Raw genomic sequence first — 19,850 nt, 5'->3', positions numbered from 1 at the left:
GTGTGTGTGTGTGTGTGTGAAAGGTGCCTACTTCTCCCCGGGTGTGTGTGTGTGTGTGTGTGTGTGTGAAAGGTGCCTACTTCTCCCCGGGTGTGTGTGTGTGTGTGTGTGTGTGTGAAAGGTACCTACTTCTCCCCGGGTGTGTGTGTGTGTGTGTGTGTGTATGTGTGAAAGGTACCTACTTCTCCCCGGGTGTGTGTGTGTGTGTGTGTGTGTATGTGTGAAAGGTACCTACTTCTCCCCGGGTGTGTGTGTGTGTGTGTGTGTGTGTGAAAGGTGCCTACTTCTCCCCGGGTGTGTGTGTGTGTGTGTGTGTGTGTGTGAAAGGTGCCTACTTCTCCCCGGGTGTGTGTGTGTGTGTGTTTGTGTGTGTGAGAAAGGTACCTACTTCTCCCCAGGTGTGTGTGTGTGTGGGTGTGTGTGTGTGAAAGGTGCCTACTTCTCCCCGGGTGTGTGTGTGTGTGTGTGTGTGTGAAAGGTACCTACTTCTCCCCGGGTGTCTGTGTGTGTGTGTGTGTGTGTGTGTGTGTGGAAGGTACCTACTTCTCCCTGGGTGTCTGTGTGTGTGTGTGTGTGTGTGTGTGGAAGGTACCTACTTCTCCCCGGGTGTCTGTGTGTGTGTGTGAAAGGTACCTACTTCTCCCCGGGTGTGTGTGTGTGTGTGTGTGTGTGTGTGAAAGGTGCCTACTTCTCCCCGTGTGTGTGTGTGTGTGTGTGTGTGGAAGGTACCTACTTCTCCCCGGGTGTCTGTGTGTGTGTGTGGAAGGTACCTACTTCTCCCCGCCATGCTGCGTGGCAGTGCACACAGAGTGTTGGCAATCAGGGAAACTCAAAAAGCCTCGGTGTCCAGGGTTTTTATTTGGGGGTCGGTCACATAGTCATGGGCTCTCTTTCCCACGTTGCTGACCTCACTGTCCAGCAACCACTGAGCTCACTGAGACCCCAGGGCCTACGGCCTGCCATGTAAGTCCCATTGGTAGCATAGATTCTCTGACATGGCTTAAGGCCCCCAACTAAACAGACCGTCTCATGAGGAGGGGGATATCCCAAGGTTTACAGGTAACCTCCCAGGCACCAGAGGTCAAGGGTTATGCCTTCCTTTGGACAAAGTTAACCTTTGACTACACATAGGTAAATATTTCTTACACAGAAAATACCAAGACTTTTGCCAAAGAGAGAGAGAGAGAGGAAAAAAATAATAAAAATTGTTCCGTATTCAGAACTTGTATTCGTTGAGATGATGATGATGAACCAACCCAGAATAGAAGAAGGCACATTTCATAGATACGTTCCACAAAGACTAGTCAGTATCCCGATGAGGTGCAGAACTCATACAAATCAACACACCACAGATCCAACCGGGGTATGTGGGTGGGGACCAAAAGCACTTGAGAAAAAGAAGCTATACACACCTCCGGTGTCAATGAAAGCCATAATATGATACCGCTGTGTATTGATACCTTGTCAAGATGGCTACAATGGAAAAGATGGACCGCACCAGAGCTGGCCAAGGTGTGACGCAGCCCTGTCCCTTCCACGCCGCTGGCGGGAATGTCAACTGGCGCAGCTGCATTAGAAGACCGCTTGGCAGTACCATGGTCCCCGGTCTACTGCAGGGGTTAGGTTCCAGAACCCCCTGCTATCGGCGGAAATCCACGAGGGGCCACCTCATATTTATCTTATCATTTATATATATATATTGTAAGGCTTTATAAACCCTTCCCTTGCTCTTATAAACCTTTCCCACACTGTTATTAACCTTCCCCACACTTATTTTTGCTTATTTTACTGCAAAAATCATTAAAAGAACAAATACAAGAAAATACCTATATACCGCAAAATCCCACGATATAGCAAAAAAAATCCGCATTACAGAATTAGATCTATACAGTTTAAACATCCGCCCTACGGTGAGACCGCGATAGGTGAGCCGCGATGTGGCCAGGGCCGACTGTATCTGCTCGAGGTGAGGCTCTACACATCTTGCGTCCCAGCAATTGTGTTTCTAAGCGTGTAGCCCGAGAGAAAACGCATGTATTCATCAACAGACAGCTATTAGAATATTGACATCCACACTGGGTATCATAACAGAGGCCTGAAAACACTCAAACACACATCAACAAAGAATGAACTGTGTTCTATTCACACCGCGGAGTCCGATACAACGAGAACCATCTACAACTGTGCAAAAAAAAAAACAGTGTGGTTGGATTTCCCAAAGCAAAAGTGGAGGGAAAGCCACACGCAGAAGAGGACATTCCGTGTGATGCCACGTACGTAAAGCACAAAACCCACCGTGAGGCGTCAGGATAGCGGTTCTCATGGGCCAGGACCACGGACGTCGTGTCTGGACGGTGGGCCAGACCACGTGGGGACCGGTACACTTCTCCCCTTCTCTCCACGCTAGTTCCTGCAGGTGCTTTTAGTTCTACACCTTGGGTTGTTCACAGCTTCTCTATTTTCCTTTCTTCGTCACATTTACATTTATTAGAAGAGACGAGAAGCAGCGTTGTCGGATTGGGAGGAGAGGGATTCCGTGCAGCCCTGCAGAAGGCCTGCGAAGGTGTCCAGTTCCTACGAGTGTTGCCATCGGTGGAAAACGGGTCTTGGCAGATGTGACCCGGTAAGGAATGTTGAGGAGGAGGAGGGACGGTCCCCAGTTATTCTGGGGTGTCTTAAACCCATCGCCACTGTGCGTACGAGAGGGGGGCAGAGGGAGATCTGACTGGGGAGAGAAGAAGGCCGTGCGATGGAAACAGCAGCAGGAGGGAAGAAGGAAGAAGAGGAATGAGGGAAAGATTTTAAGGAATGCAGATCTAGTCTCCAGAAAATAAAGATTTCTCTCCCCAGAGCCTGTGGAGTAAGCGCGGACCCGCTGAAAACTTGATTTTAGCCCCAGAAGACTCGTTCCTTTCAGACTTCCGGCCTCCGGGGCTGTCAGGGAATACGTACGCGTTGCTTTAAGGCACCACATTGGTGGTGAGATGTCACAGCGACACCAGGAAACCGGCAGTCACAGACCGTTGTGTTATAAGGGCGAGGAGAGAAGCAAGCCTCCGCTCCACCCTTTCTGGATGGATGGTACCCGTCCATAAGTATTAAATTAGGGAGTGTCTTCTTACCACCGTGTTCCACCTAATAAAAAACAAAATAAAGACTTTTTAGACAAACAAAGCTAAGCAAATATATCACGAATAGTTCAGTACTACAAAAAATGATGAAGTTTTTTTGTAGGATGAGTAAAAGTAATACAAGGCCCTGGCTGGCTAGTTCAGTGGTAGAGCATCGGCCCAACATGTGGAAGTCCCGAGTTTGATTCCCGGCCAGGGCACACAGGAGAAGCGCCCATCTGCTTCTCCACCCCTCCCCCTCTCCTTCCTCTCTGTCTCTCTCTTCTCCTCTCACAGCCAAGACTCCATTGGAGCAAAGATGGCCCGGGCGCTGAGGATGGCTCTGTGGCCTCTGCCTCAGGCGCTAGAATGGCTCTGGATGCAACAGAGAAACACCCCAGATGGGCAGAGCATCGCCCCCTGGTGGGCAGCTGAGTGGATCCCAGTCGGGCGCATGCAAGAGTCTGTCTGACTGCCTCCCCACTTCTAACTTCAGAAAAGTACAAAAAAAAGTAATATGAGATGAAAATTTGGATCTACACAAATGTTCTAACAATCCAGATGAAAGGCTGAGATTTTTTCAGACTGGATAAAAAAGCAAGAGCAAACTTTATGGTATTCACCATAATTACTTTACACGTAAAGAAAATGATAGATCTTTAGTCATAATAAAAGCTCAACTGGTTCTATTGATATTAGACAAAGTAAACTCCTGGTCAAACAATATTACCAAAAGAAAGGATGTCATCTCACAATAATTAAAGGATTAATTTATTAAGAGGATGTAACTTCCTAAACAGGAATTCACCGAGTAAACAGAGCCTCAAAATGCCTGACACAGAAACTAAGAGAACTGAAAGGAAAGAAAATTTCTATCTTTAATTTAAGGTGTCTACTCAACTCAGTAATTAATAAAATAAGTTCACAGAAAATCACTGTTTATAGAAGACAGGAACAACTATACCCTGCTTAACTTAACTGAAACATAGAAGATCACACCGTCCCAAAATGTATGTTCTTTTCGTGTGAACAAGAAATGTTCTCAAGCCTGACCAGGCAGTGGGACAGTGGACAGAGCATTGACCCGGGATGCAGAGGACCCAGGTTTGAAACTCCAAAACTTTGAGCCGACTTGAGCGTGGGCTCATCTGGCTTGAGCAAGGGGTCACTGGGTTGAGCTTCGGATCATAGATATGACCCCCTGGTCGCTGGCTTGAGCACAGGGTCACTGGGTTGAGACTGGGATCATAGACATGACCCCCTGGTCGCTGGCTTGAGCACGGGGTCACTGGGTTGAGCTTGGGATCATAGACATGACCCCCTGGTCGCTGGCTTGAGCAAGAGGTCACTGGGTTGAGCTTGGGATCATAGACATGACCCCCTGGTCGCTGGCTTGAGCACAGGTCACTGGGTTGAGCTTGGGATCATAGACATGACCCCCTGGTCGCTGGCTTGAGCACAGGTCACTGGGTTGAGCTTGAGGTCATAGATATGACGCCCTGGTCGCTGGCTTGAGCACGGGGTCACTGGGTTGAGCCTGGGATCATAGACATGACCCCGTGGTCGCTGGCTTGAGCACGGGGTCACTGGGTTGAGCTTGGGATCATAGACATGACCCCCTGGTCGCTGGCATGAGCACGGGGTCACTGGGTTGAGCTTGGGATCATAGATATGACCCCCTGGTCGCTGGCTTGAGCACGGGTCACTGGGTTGTTCTTGGGATCATAGACATGACCCCCTGGTCGCTGGCTTGATCACAGGTCACTGGGTTGAGCCTGGGATCATAGACATGACCCCCTGGTCACTGGCTTGAGCACAGGTCACTGGGTTGAGCTTTGGATCATAGACATGACCCCCTGGTCGCTGGCTTGAGCACAGGTCACTGGGTTGAGCCTGGGATCATAGACATGACCCCCTGGTCGCTGGCTTGAGCACGGGGTCACTGGGTTGAGCTTGGGATCATAGACATGACCCCCTGGTCGCTGGCTTGAGCAAGAGGTCACTGGGTTGAGCTTGGGATCATAGACATGACCCCCTGGTCGCTGGCTTGAGCACGGGGTCACTGGGTTGAGCTTGGGATCATAGACATGACCCCCTGGTCGCTGGCTTGAGCACGGGGTCACTGGGTTGAGCTTGGGATCATAGACATGACCCCCTGGTCGCTGGCTTGAGCAAGGGGTCACAGGCTCAGCTGAAAGCCTTCCAGTTAAGTCACGTATGAGAAAGCAATCAACGAACTACTAAGGTGCTGCGACCAAGAATTGCTTCTCATCTCTCTCCCTGCCTGTCTGTCTGTCCCTGTCATATCTCTCTCTCTCTCTCTCTCTCTCTCTCTCTCTCTGTCTTTGTCACAAAAAAAGAAAAGAAAAAATAAGCATATAAGTCACTTTCTTATTAAAAAAAAAGAACAGTGAAATTCATTATATAAAAACTCCCCACTGACACCCCCCCCCCAGGAAAACACCCGTCCAGATTACCTGGTTGCCACAGCCAGTGATAAAGGGTGAATGATGTCAATGTGTTAAAATGTGTTGTGAGTAGTAAAATAACACCCCATTGCAGATTTCAAAGTCTTGTTGAGGCTCCTAAAATCTTAGCCTTCACCAAATCCCTGTTGACAAAATGGTGGATGTTATTATACTCCTTTACAAGTTTCTTTATGGGGTTATTAAAAAAAACAACCTTTCTCCTCCCCCCCGCATCTGTCCGGACTGTCTGTACTTCCTTGCCCCAAATTAAATACTTCTTTAGGAGTGTGGGCAACATAATAACTTTCCTTGTCTTTTTTTTTTTTTTTTTTTTTTTTTGACCCTTGGCTTGGGTCCAGTGTAGCAGGGCGTCACTGGACACTAAGTCATCTCCTGTTACACGTTGTAAAACAGGTCATATTTCCCCAAGTCGACTGGCCAGTGTTGTTCCCTATCTCACATCGCCCCACTGTTCTCCCAAAGGGAAAAACAGAAGGAGGTCACGCGGAGCGTCAGCGTGCTTGTGGCTGAAAGGCTGCCCTCCCCGACTGAACGCACGTACCTTCCTGTGCCGCCTGCGCAGTTTCTGGGCGACAGGGAGGCCACCCATCGCCCATCACCCCAGAAAATAGCACCTCTTCCCAACCAGGTGCTGAGCCCTGTTACACGGGGAGGATTTACGACAGTCTCCGCGGCATCGCTCTTCTCAGGCGTCCGGAATAAAGTGCCACAAACTAGGTGGCTTGGAAGAAAAGTAAACCCAAGATCTGTCGTCTCACAGTTCTGGAGGCTAGAAGTTCCCATCGAGGGGTCTTCCGGGCGCCGCACCCCCTGAAATGCCTGTAGGCGTCACCCAGCGGGACAGTCACCGTGACTTCCTGGGTCCCTCCCAGGACACCTAAACAGTTGTAGGGGCCACCATGCTTCCCGCTTCCCTTCATACAGCTTTTCCCCAGGAAAGGACAATGGCGTCATCCGATACCCGTGTGGCGTCCAAGGTCACAGGTGTCACTCCTGCAGAAAGGAGTCACTGGGAAAGGAAATGACTGACCCACGTTGGTGACAAGCCTTCCAGGCTGTGAGACCCCCACGTAGAGCTGCTGACCTGAACTTACACTGGCACCCAGATTGCTTCTCTGAGCTCCGTGTGTGTGTGTGTGTGTGTGTGTGTGTGTGTGTGTGTGTGTGTGTGTGTCTTCCATACGCCCCGTCCACTAGGAGGGCAATGAGGCACCCTGCCCTCAACCAGCTCCTCCGGGAGGGAACTCTTGTCTTAACGCTTCACTGCCATCCTAGCTGATGGTGCACTCCAGAGCATTCTCTCTCCCTCTTCCCTTCACACCCTACCTTCAACCCATCCGCAAAGGCTGTCGAGCTTACCTGCTTTCCCAATACTGTACCCCCTGAGTCGGACCACGTCCCAAACCCTTCCATCCCCCCCAGCGTAACCCACCGCTAGCTTGCGTTGGGAATACGCAGTAGTCTCCGAAGTGTCCGCCTGCCTCCTCCGGCCCGTTACCTCCCGTCCAGTGTCCCCAGGCAAGCCAGGGTGACGTTGTTACAATGTAAATTACAGTGTCACCCACAGCCCAGAGGGTGTCCAGATGTCCTTAACCTACCTGCATCCTGTTCCGTCTGGTCTCCCACTGCTCTGGTCACGCGGTCTTTCTTGCCCTTCCCACGGGCACACACCACGCTGGCCTCCCACTGCTCCGGGCACACGGTCTTTCTCGCTCTTCCCACGGGCACACACCATGCTGACCTCCCACTGCTCCGGTCACGCGGTCTTTCTCGCTCTTCCCACGGGCACACACCACGCTGGTCTCCCACTGCTCCGGGCACACGGTCTTTCTCGCTCTTCCCACAGGCACACACCACGCTGACCTCCCACTGCTCCGGGAACACACCACGCTGGTCTCCCACTGCTCCGGGCACACGGTCTTTCTCGCTCTTCCCACGGGCACACACCATGCTGACCTCCCACTGCTCCGGTCACGCGGTCTTTCTCGCTCTTCCCACGGGCACACACCACGCTGGTCTCCCACTGCTCCGGGCACACGGTCTTTCTTGTTCTTCCCACGGGCACACACCACGCTGACCTCCCACTGCTCCGGGCACACGGTCTTTCTTGTTATTCCCACGGGCACACACCACGCTGGTCTCCCACTGCTCCGGTCACGCGGTCTTTCTCGCTCTTCCCACGGGCACACACCACGCTGGTCTCCCACTGCTCCGGGCACACGGTCTTTCTCGCTCTTCCCACGGGCACACACCACGCTGGTCTCCCACTGCTCCGGTCACGCGGTCTTTCTTGTTCTTCCCACGGGCACACACCATGCTGACCTCCCACTGCTCCGGTCACGCGGTCTTTCTCGCTCTTCCCACGGGCACACACCACGCTGGTCTCCCACTGCTCCGGGCACACGGTCTTTCTTGTTATTCCCACGGGCACACACCACGCTGGTCTCCCACTGCTCGGGCACACACCACGCTGACCTCCCACTGCTCGGGCACACAGTCTTTCTTGCTCTTCCCACGGGCACACACCACGTTAACCTCCCACTGCTCCGGGCACGCGGTCTTTCTTGCTCTTCCCACGGGCACACACCACGCTGGCCTCCCACTGCTCCGGGCACACGGTCTTTCTTGCTCTTCCCACGGGCACACACCACGCTGGCCTCCCACTGCTCGGGCACACACCACGCTGGCCTCCCACTGCTCCCGCACACGGTCTTTCTTGTTCTTCCCACGGGCACACACCACGCTGGTCTCCCACTGCTCTGGTCACATGGTCTTTCTTGCTCTTCCCACGGGCACACACCACGCTGGCCTCCCACTGCTCGGGCACACACCACGCTGGCCTCCCACTGCTCGGGCACACACCACGCTGACCTCCCACTGCTCCGGGCACACGGTCTTTCTTGCTCTTCCCACGGGCACACACCACGCTGACCTCCCACTGCTCCGGGCACACGGTCTTTCTTGCTCTTCCCACGGGCACACACCACGCTGGCCTCCCACTGCTCCGGGCACACGGTCTTTCTTGCTCTTCCCACGGGCACACACCACGCTGGCCTCCCACTGCTCGGGCACACACCACGCTGGCCTCCCACTGCTCCAGGCACACGGTCTTTCTTGCTCTTCCCACGGGCACACACCACGCTGGCCTCCCACTGCCCCGGGCACACGGTCTTTCTTGCTCTTCCCACGGGCACACACCACGCTGACCTCCCACTGCTCCGGTCACGCGGTCTTTCTTGTTATTCCCACGGGCACACACCACGCTGGCCTCCCACTGCTCCGGCACACGGTCTTTCTCGCTCTTCCCACGGGCACACACCACGCTGACCTCCCACTGCTCCGGGCACACACCACGCTGGCCTCCCACTGCTCTGGGCACACGGTCTTTCTTGTTATTCCCACGGGCACACACCACGCTGGCCTCCCACTGCTCGGGCACACACCACGCTGACCTCCCACTGCTCCGGCACACGGTCTTTCTTGCTCTTCCCACGGGCACACACCATGCTGGTCTCCCACTGCTCTGGTCACATGGTCTTTCTTGCTCTTCCCACGGGCACACACCACGCTGGCCTCCCACTGCTCCGGTCACGCGGTCTTTCTTGCTCTTCCCACAGGCACACACCACGCTGGTCTCCCACTGCTCCAGCACACACCACGCTGGCCTCCCACTGCTCCCGCACACGGTCTTTCTTGCTCTTCCCACGGGCACACACCACGCTGGCCTCCCACTGCTCCGGGCACACGGTCTTTCTTGCTCTTCCCACGGGCACACACCACGCTGACCTCCCACTGCTCGGGCACACGGTCTTTCTTGCTCTTCCCACGAGCACACACCACGCTGGTCTCCCACTGCTCCGGGCACACGGTCTTTCTCGCTCTTCCCACGGGCACACACCACACTGGTCTGGCCTCTGAGCCTTCCCACTTGGCCACTTCTCTTCCCCTTTGCTGGAGGTCTTGGCACGATTCCGCTCTTCATCCAGGTCTCTGGCCACAGGGCCGCTGAACTTTTCCCAGTGGCCCCCTCCCTCTCAAAGGCAGCCCTCCTCACCACTTCACGCCGTGTGGCTCCTAGAATCATTTTCTTCGTAGGGAGTATTTACTTTTTGTTTCCGGATTAATTGTCTCTCTCCTGGAGGAAAGGAAGCTTTGTCTTTCTCCTGGCTCCATCCCCACCGCCCGGTAGAGTGAGTGCCCAGGGCTTAGACAAGAAAGAATACATTTTTGGGTTTTTTTTTTTTTTTTTGATTGAACAGGTGAATACATTTATTAAATCAGTCGTAGCTAGAAAACTGAGGCAAGCTAGTTTAATTTGAAAATGTACACGCTAGCTTAATAAAAAGTTGTATCACTTTGGGAAAATCTTCAATCAGTTAAAATTGTATGCAATGCTACATTGTATGCAATTTGCTTCTCCGAAGAGAGTTGATCTCCGGAGTCAATCAGGCGTGAACGGGCACAGCTGCTGGCAGGTGCAGGTACTGCAAAAATAGAGGCTAAGAAAACATCATCTTGTCTTCGTCTATATCATCGTTTCTCAGCCTTAGCCATGCGTTAGAATCCTCTGCAGAGGGCCTTGGCCGGTGGCTCAGCGGATACAGCATCAGCCTGGTGTATGGACCTCCCGGGTTCAGGCCCCTGTTGGGGGCCCACAAGAGAAGTGACCAGAGGCTTCTCTCCCCGTTCCCCTCCCACAGCCAGTGGCTCAACTGGTTTGAGGGTCATCCCCAGGCACTGAGGATAGCTTGGTTGTTCTGAGCATTGGCCCCAGATGGGGGTTGCAAGTGGATCCCAGTCAGGGCACATGCAAGAGTCTGTCTCACTATCTCCCCTCCTCTCACTTAAAAAATAAAATCAGCTGGAGGGGTTAGAAAAGTCTGCTGAGGAGTCCAGATCCCAGAACAAGTATCTAGGACTCCAATACCATTGTTTACAAAGTTCCCCAACTGATTACAACGGACAACTAAGAGAGAGCTGTAAGGACCAAGAGAAGATCAGAAAATAAGCAGGGCACTAATGGAACAGGGAACTTAAGGGTTACAGGCAGGTCCTGCTCCTGTTCTGTTAGGAATAACATGCCCAAGGTCGTTCAAGAAACAGAGACAGATAGGGACTCTGGGAGGCTGAGAGAGAAGAACGTTTGCATTCTATTGGTTAAAAGACCCTTATCAGAAGTTTAGGTTTGGAATTCACCAATGAGCTAGACCCAGCCCCTGTTGCTATGCTATGTGCAGCCCCCTTAGCAAATAGGTTACCGCCACATCTGCTTCTGTATTAGGCTTGCTTGCTTAGCTTATAAAAAGATTTAGCTGTGAGCGCTAGGTGCGATTCCCATCTGCAGCTCCTTGTGAGCACAGTGTCTCTGGACACCTCGGGAATTTGCCCCTGCGCAGGTAAAACTGGCCAATAAAGTTACATGTATACTCCTGAAAGTCTCCGATGTTTGTTCTTGTACCCAGTAGATGTTACAAGAGCCACTGATCTGTGATGGAGGGGCCTTTTCCAAAACAGTTCCTGTCGCTGACAGCCTTATAGGAGGTATTAACCAGATGGGGAACTTTGTAAAAAATGGTATTGAAGTCCTAGATACTTGTTCTGGGATCTGGACTCCTCAGCAGCCTGTTGAGTGACTAGTGAAGAAATGAACAAGTGGGTTCGTGTAAAGGGTGTCCGTAGTCAGCTGGACCACCTGACACCCCTCGGAAACCCTTCAGAGAACCGGAGTTAGCAATTAGGTTGTAAATAAAAATAAGAAGCCCCCAGTTAAACTTGAAATTTAGATTAAAAGACACTTTTTTTAAAAAAGTGAAGTATGTCCCAAATATGATATTTCAGGGGGCATTCTTATACTGAAAACAGTACCCATTATTTGCCTGAAATTGACATTTAACTGGGCATTCCGTAGGTACCGTGGCAGCGGCACCGGCTGACGAGGAAGCAGGTAGGGTTCTCTTGAAAAATCCGCATGTTATTAAAATAGGTTGAAGTGGTCGTTAAATCTCTCCTATCTTCAGCTCTACACCACTACCATAAAAACAGTCTGCTATCCTTAGGAGAGAATTTAATTTTGCCTTTAGAAAGCTGTTGTTAGAGGGATCACAGAGACGAGTTCAGTTCCTGGGTGGTGTCGTTGTTTCAGATGAACCTGGCGTTTAAATTCTCCGGTCTCTGTGTCTGAGCTCTCAAATCTCATACCCTAGTCCAGTGCTGGTCAACCTGGTCCCTCCCGCCCACTAGGGGGCGCTCCAGCTTTCATGGTGGGCGGTAGCGGAGCAACCAAAGTATAAATAAAAAGATAGATTTAACTATAGTAAGTTGTTTTATAAAGATTTATTCTGCCAAACTTAGTGAAAATCCAACATAAAGTACTTGGTAAGTAATGATTATTATATGCTTTAACTTGCTGTCACTCTGCTTTATACATTTTATATATAAAGTAAAGTGACTTCCCTACTTGATAAATCAACATGACTGTGGAACCGGTGGGCGGTTAGAAAATGTTACTACTAACAGATACAGAAGTGGGCGGTAGGTATAAAAAGGTTGACTACCCCTGCGCTAGAGTGAAGAAAAGAAATAAATTCGACATGCTTTACGACCTCCGGGGTACCTCCTCAGCGTTTTGACCCCTGAGTCGGGGGCCCCATCCAGGCGGGCTGTATGTTGACCGTTCTCCAGGTCCCAAGGAGGCGTGAGAAACACAGGAATCCCTCAGGCACTGTCCACCTGAAACGGAGATTAAGTGGCCCCCATGAACAACGCTCCACTTTCGTTCTGGAAAAATAAAACGACAGAAACAAACCAGGTGAACACGTGGTCAACTCTCAAAGACCCTCTTTGTTTTGTTTTTTTTAGGATCCTTTCTAAAGACACTACACCAGTTCCCACCCTGCGCCTGTGTCAGGTGAACCCCTGGCCACCGCCCGGCGGCAGACCCCGCATTCCTGTGTCCTCCAGAGAGGGGCTGACTCAGCGGTTCTCCAGAGAGGGGGTGACTCAGCGGTTCTCCAGAGAGGGGTGACTCACCAGAGAGGGGGTGACTCAGCAGTTCTCCAGAGAGGGGTGACTCACCAGAGAGGGGGTGACTCAGTGGTTCCCCGGAGAGGGGGTGACTCAGCGGTTCTCCAGAGAGGGGGTGACTCAGCGGTTCTCCAGAGAGGGGGTGACTCGGCGGTTCTCCAGAGAGGGGGTGACTCAGCGGTTCTCCAGAGAGGGGGTGACTCAGCAGTTCTCCAGAGAGGGGTGACTCACCAGAGAGGGGGTGACTCAGTGGTTCCCCGGAGAGGGGGTGACGCAGCGGTTCTCCAGAGAGGGGGCGACTCGGCGGTTCTCCAGAGAGGGGTGACTCAGCGGTTCTCCGGAGAGGGGGTGACTCAGCGGTTCTCCAGAGAGGGGGTGACTCAGCGGTTCTCCGGAGAGGGGGCGACTCAGCGGTTCTCCGGAGAGGGGGTGACTCAGCGGTTCTCCGGAGAGGGGGTGACTCGGCGTCTCAGCGGTTCCCCGGAGAGGGGGCGACTCGGCGGTTCTCCAGAGAGGGGGGACTCAGCGGTTCTCCGGGGAGGGGGTGACTCAGCGGTTCTCCAGAGAGGGGTGACTCAGCGGTTCTCCGGAGAGGGGGCGACTCGGCGGTTCTCCGGAGAGGGGGTGACTCAGCGGTTCTCCGGAGAGGGGGTGACTCGGCGTCTCAGCGGTTCCCCGGAGAGGGGGCGACGCGGCGGTTCTCCAGAGAGGGGGTGACTCGGCGTCTCAGCGGTTCCCCGGAGAGGGGGCGACGCGGCGGTTCTCCAGAGAGGGGGTGACTCGGCGTCTCAGCGGTTCCCCGGAGAGGGGGTGACTCGGCGGTTCTCCGGAGAGGGGGTGACTCAGCGGTTCTCCAGAGAGGGGGCGACTCACCAGAGAGGGGGTGACTCAGCGGTTCTCCAGAGAGGGGGCGACTCAGCGGTTCTCCAGAGAGGGGGTGACTCAGCGGTTCTCCGGAGAGGGGGTGACTCAGCGGTTCCCCGGAGAGGGGGGGTGACTCAGCGGTTCTCCGGAGAGGGGGTGACTCAGCGGTTCTCCAGAGAGGGGGTGACTCAGCGGTTCTCCAGAGAGGGGGCGACTCAGCGGAGGGTCAGCTCTGAGTGTGGAAGGGATGCAATGAGGAGCAGGAGAAACAGGAAGAGGCTGCTCACACTTCTCGTCACTTTCCTTCCTCCCCCGGCTTGCACGGCCTGAACCCGTCCCTCCGTTTCCTGCAGGGTCTGTAGGAGGTGGCTGGCAGAGGGGTTAGGTCGTCAATAAACTTCTGATTTTGCCCAGCCTGTGGTGGTGCAGTGGACAGGGTGTTGACCTGGAACGCTGAGGACGCCGGTTCAAGGCACACATGGGAGAGGTGATGCTTCCTGCTTCTCCCTCTGTCTGTCCCCTGACCCCCCCACACACCTTTCTCTTTCTCTTTCATCTCTCTAAAATCAATAAATAAAAATTAAAAAAAAAAAAGCCTGACCTGCGGTGGTGCAGTGGGTAAAAGCATTGACCTGGAACACTGAGGTCACCAGTTCGAAACCCCGGGCTTCCCTGGTCAAGGCACATATGGGAGTTGATGCTTTCTGCTCCTCCCTCCCTTCTCTCTTTCTCTCTCTCTGTCTCCTCTCTCTAAAATGAATAAATAAAAAATCTAAAAATAAATAAATAAACCTTCTGACTTTATTTGAACACTGCCTTTTATTGTCTGAAGACATCTTCAAAACTTGTCCAAATGATGCCATAAAAAGCAAATGCGTGTAACAATTTTCCCTCATTCTATACCACTTCGTCTCAGCCATGTTAGCAGCCGTCCCGACATCGAATAACAGATTTTTAAAACATAAAATTAAAAATATATATATATCAGAAGAGGAAAGGTTCATTCAGACAGACATTGTAATCCAGCTCTTCCACACAAAAAAGTCTAAGACCACGTGACGAGGCCAAGGTTGGGACGCTCCGTAGTTTCTAAGTGTATATGTATTTTTTTTTTTTTTTTGTATTTTTCCGAAGCTGGAAACGGGGAGAGACAGACAGACTCCCGCATGCGCCCGACAGGGATCCACCCGGCACGCCCACCAGGGGGCGACGCTCTGCCCACCAGGGGGCGATGCTCTGCCCCTCCGGGGTGTCGCTCTGCCGCGACCAGAGCCACTCTAGCGCCTGGGGCAGAGGCCAAGGAGCCATCCCCAGCGCCCGGGCCATCTTTGCTCCAATGGAGCCTTGGCTGCGGGAGGGGAAGAGAGAGACAGAGAGGAAGGAGAAGGGGAGGGGTGGAGAAGCAAATGGGCGCTTCTCCTATGTGCCCTGGCCGGGAATGGAACCCGGTTCCCCCGCACGTTAGGCCGACGCTCTACCGCTGAGCCAACCGGCCAGGGCCTAAGTGTATATGTATTTTAATGTACTGATTTTATCTTTATTTTTTTAAAAAAACCCGCCACCTATGGTAATAATAACACTAGCCCCTCCTTGCTGAGGTAAGAGATCAAAGGCAAAGGCCGTGAGGTTTGTCATCCCGGGTTCTGTCCCAGGCTCTGTCTCTCGCTCTCTGTGTCACTCTGGCGAACTATCGACCCTCCCTAGGATGTCACTGGCTCACCTGAAAACGAGAGGTAATAAAGCATCCACCTCCTGGCCACCGTGGACGAGTTGAGGAAAGCTATGCCAAGCACCAGGATGCTGGGGGCACGAGAGGATCTGTAGCTGCTCCACCGGGGGCAGAGCTTGTCAGCGGGAAGGTGACACTTCGCCTGACGCACCCCGGGACTGGAGGCAGTGCCAGCACCCGCCTGTCAGGCTGCGGTGAGGAGCAGGGGGCGTGAGGTGCACACCACACACCGAGCTTAGCGGCTGGCGCGAGGCGGCCGGGTTCTGTTACTGTTGTTATGTACAGACCCCGTATGTACCATATCTCCAACCAAAATAACCTTCCCATTTTATTGAGTAGACACTCAGGCCCAAATTAGGTTTGAAGGTAGTAGGGCTGGAAGTCAAGAACCCTGGTCTGGCTCCAAAAACCCGGACACCTTCAGGACAAGGGATTCGCCTCTAAACAAAAGCCACTCTGACATTCAGGGAGCTGACATTGGAAACCAAGGAACCGGTCTTCCTAATTTCAACCTAATCGCTCAGAGACAGGACAGCGCTTTGCCGAAACTCTATACTAACTGCAAAAACACACGGTTTAACTTTTGAGGCCTTTTTAAAAAGACATCATGATGATGTCATTTTCTATCTTAGAGACATGAATATACAGAGATTGCATAACCAAAAAAAAAAAAAAAAATTTTAGAAGACCAAAAATACGACATTCTTCAAATTCTCTAAAATCTCTGGCCGAAATGGAGGACTCTTTGTCCTTCCTGAGGGCCCTTTAAAAAGAGCGAGAAGGCCCTGGCCGGTTGGCTCAGCGGTAGAGCGCCGGCCTAGCGTGCGGAGGAACCGGGTTCGATTCCCGGCCAGTGCACACAGGAGAAGCGCCCATCTGCTTCTCCACCCCTCCCCCCCTCCTTCCTCTCTGTCTCTCTCTTCCCCTCCCGCAGCCAAGGCTCCATTGGAGCAAAGTTGGCCTGGGCGCTGGGGATGGCTCCTTGGCCTCTGCCTCAGGCGCTAGAGTGGCTCTGGTCGCGGCAGAGCGACGCCCCGGAGGGGCAGAACATCACCCCCTGGTAGGCGTGCCGGGTGGATCCCGGTCGGGCGCATGCGGGAGTCTGTCTGACTGTCTCTCCCTGTTTCCAGCTTAAGAAAAGTGAAAAAAAAAAAAAAAAAAAAAGCGAGAAAGCCGACGTTGACACTAGAAGGGTTTTGTAGAAAGACGTCACGTGAAATTCTTGTTTTCACTCTGGAGGCTTCCTGCTTACCTCCGGTGTGGACAGAATGCACCTGGCTAAGTAGAGATGAGTCCACTCCTCCGTGTTCCACGTGTCTCAGGAAACATCCCGATGTTTGGGATCTTAGGAAAAAAACAAGGGTGTTTACAAAACAAGCGTTTTTATTTGCTCCCTTTTCAGCGGCCTGTGAGGGCCCAGCTCTGACGCGGACTTCCTTTAATTATGCTCTTTTTTTTAGGGTACAATGCCCTGCTTCTTTTCACAGAGAAAATCCAATTCCAAAAAAGTAGAAGCTTCAAGTCACTTTGAAGACATTGTAGAAGCATTAAGATGGAAAGAAGACAGAGAGAGTTTATACACCAGGGGGTGGCTCCCTGCCCAGACCCCGACAGGAAACACCTCAGGGTTCCCGCAGGCCACACGGTCACTCTGGAAATCACTCCGCTCGGCCTCTGCGGAGCTGATCCGCGCGGCCGGACTCCAGGGCCGCGTATGTGCAGAAGCAGGTTGCGGTGGCGGTCTGCCAACAGACACTGGAGATGTCAGATACGCGCTCCTCGGGTGAGGAGCACACGGCTGTCCGTTTACAGGTGGAGAAAGAAATGCGGAAATGGTGGAACTCCCCCCCCCCCATCTCCAGCCGTCCTGGAAGACGTGACTCTGTGTCCTTTGTCCCCACCTCCCCTGGAAACGAGTGACACGTTTGGTCTCCCTGACGCTTTCTTTCTTTCTTTTTTTTTTTTTGTATTTTTCTTAAGTTGGAAACAGGGAGGCAAGCAGACAGACTCCCGCATGTGCCCGACCGGGATCCACCCGGCACGCCCACCAGGGGGTGATGCTCTGCCCATCTTGGGGCGTTGCTCTGTTGCAACCAGAGCCATTCTAGCGCCTGATGCAGAGGCCACAGAGCCATCCTCAGCGACCGAGCCAATTTTGCTCCAATGGAGCCTTGGCTGCGGGAGGGGAAGAGAGAGACAGAGAGGAAGGAGGGGGGGAGGGGTGGAGAAGCAGATGGGCGCTTCTCCTGTGTGCCTTGGCTGGGAATCGAACCCAGGACTCCTTCCTGCACGCCAGGCCGACACTCTACCACTGAGCCAACCGGCCAGGGCCTCCCTGATGCTTTCTTAAACCTGGCCTTGATTTTTCTCATCCCCTTCCCCTGATTTAAAAGCAGCTTGAAATGTGGGCTTGAATGAAGGTGGACTTCAGGATCCGTGAAGGACCCCCGCCCGACTTCGCTATTGAGTAGCTAGCTTCTCGATCAATCAACCTGTCCTCACTGCAAACTCTGATGCTTTGAATGTTGGCCTTCTGAGTGTCGGGCGCACACTTCTGGACAGGTAGCTGCTCTTGCCCCTTCTCTGTCCTTCCACTGTCTCTTGGGAGGCAGCCCTTCACAGACGGCATCTGCCTTGGTCTTCTGGGTCCCATCCACAGGAAATGAGAAGCTGGAAGGGGGAGAAACGTTTTCTAAGTCTGTGGTGCCTGAGTCAGACACTGACATTCCCCCTGCTATCAGTCCCAGATGCCGTGTCCTGGGGACCTCCGTACGGTGCACACACCTTCCCTCTGTCCTCTGAGCTCTGCCACTTCTATATCCAGTCTCTCGGGGCGAGCTCTCTGCCGATTCTCGCTTGGAAAAAAAATCTGACAAAACTGCCAATTGTTAACTAACCTGCAGGGAGGGACTTCTCTTTAATAAAGGACTCTGAAGAAATGCCTTCAAAAGTAACTAAGGCCTCTGCACAGCCAAAGAAACTGCTAGCAAAATAAAAAAGGCAGCCAGCGAAAATGGGAGCAGGTATTTGTAAACAACAGCTCCGACAAGGGTTACTATCCAAATATATTTAAAAATAAACAAGCAAACTCATACAACTCAATGCCAAACAATCTAATTTAAAAACGGGGAGAGGACCTGAACAGACACTTCTCCCAAGAAGACATACAAATGGCCAACAGATACACGAAAAGATGATCAACTTTACTAGCTCTCAGGGAAATGAAAATCAGAACTACAGTGAGATACTACAGTACCTCCTACTTGTTTAAAAAAATAATCAAGAAGCTATTATCAACAAGACAGGAAATCACAAAGGTTGGAGAGGCTGTGGAGAAAAAGGAACCCCTGTTCACTGGGGGTGGGAATGTAGACTGATACAGTCACTACGGACAACAGTGTGGCGCTTACTCAAAAAATTAAGACTATATTTTATATAAATTATGTTTTATCATTTTAAAACATAAAATTAAAAAAAAATATATATATCAGAAGAGGAAAGGTTTATTCAGATAGACATTGTAACCCATCTCTTCCACACAAAAAAAGTCTAAGACCACGTGACGACGAGGCCAAGGTTGGGATGCTCTGTAGTTTCTAAGTATATATATATATATATTTTAATGTACTGATTTTATCTTTATTTTTTTTAAAAAAAAACTGACACCTACGGTAATAAGGACACTTGCTGAGGTAAAAAATCAAAGGCAAAGGCCGTGAGGTTTGCCATCCTGGGTTCTGTCCCAGGCTCTGTCTCTTGCTCTCTGTGTCAACAGGACAGGACAAAGGCCTTTGCCTTTGATCTTTTACCTCAGCAAGTGTTATTATTACCGTAGGTGTCGGTTTTTTTAAAAAAAATAAAGATAAAATCAGTACAATAAAATATATATACACTTAGAAACGACGGAGCATCCCAACCTTGGCATTGTCATGTGGTCTTAGACCAGGGTTCTGGACGTCCATCTGACCCAGCAATCCCTCTTCTGGGTGTCTACCAAAAAACTTTGGAAACATTTATTTGCAAAGATACAGGTGGTCCTATATTTGTTGCAGCATTATATACATGGTGTCTAAGATACAGAGACAACCCAGGTGTCCTGTAATAGAGGATTGGATAAAGAAGATGTGGCTCATTTATATACAATGTGGCAAATATGTGTATACACACACACACACACATCACACACACACACAGTGGAATACTACTCAGCTGTAAGAAAAGATGACATACTGCCATTTATTACAACGTGACTGGGTCTTGAGAATATCCCTCCAAGTGACGTAAATCAGACAGAAAAAGTCAAGAGCCATATGATTTCACTCCTATGTGGGGGATGAAGAACTGAAAGCAACAAATGAAGAAAAAGAAAAGAAAACAAAGAAGAACTCGTAGATGCAGACAACAGTGTGGCGGTCACCAGAGGGGAGGGGGTGGGGAGGGAGTAGAGGGTCAAGGGGGTCAAGTCTGTGGTGACAGAAGAGTTGACTCTGGGTGGTGGGCGCTATGCAATACACAGGTGATGTGTCATCAGGTTGTACGCTTGAAGCCTACATAATTTAATTAACCAGTTTAACTCCAAGAAGCTTAATTTACAAAGTGAAAAAAAAAAAAAAAAGTAAATAAGAAATGAATTTA

At 51.7% G+C, this 19,850-nt stretch overlaps 1 non-coding gene across 1 annotated transcript; it reads right to left on the bottom strand.

Annotated features, from left to right (window-relative positions):
* Positions 1–14,910: 14,910 nt before the first annotated feature.
* Positions 14,911–14,986, bottom strand: TRNAV-AAC (transfer RNA valine (anticodon AAC)). Its single transcript has one exon. It is a non-coding gene; the product is annotated as a tRNA-Val (tRNA).
* Between the last annotated feature and the right edge of the window lie 4,864 nt (positions 14,987–19,850).

This window comes from Saccopteryx leptura, chromosome 8 (assembly GCF_036850995.1).
Source record: "Saccopteryx leptura isolate mSacLep1 chromosome 8, mSacLep1_pri_phased_curated, whole genome shotgun sequence".
NCBI lineage: Eukaryota > Metazoa > Chordata > Mammalia > Chiroptera > Emballonuridae > Saccopteryx > Saccopteryx leptura.
Note: the sequence above shows the minus strand (reverse complement) of the source record. Positions and strands in the feature narration are given on the sequence as shown.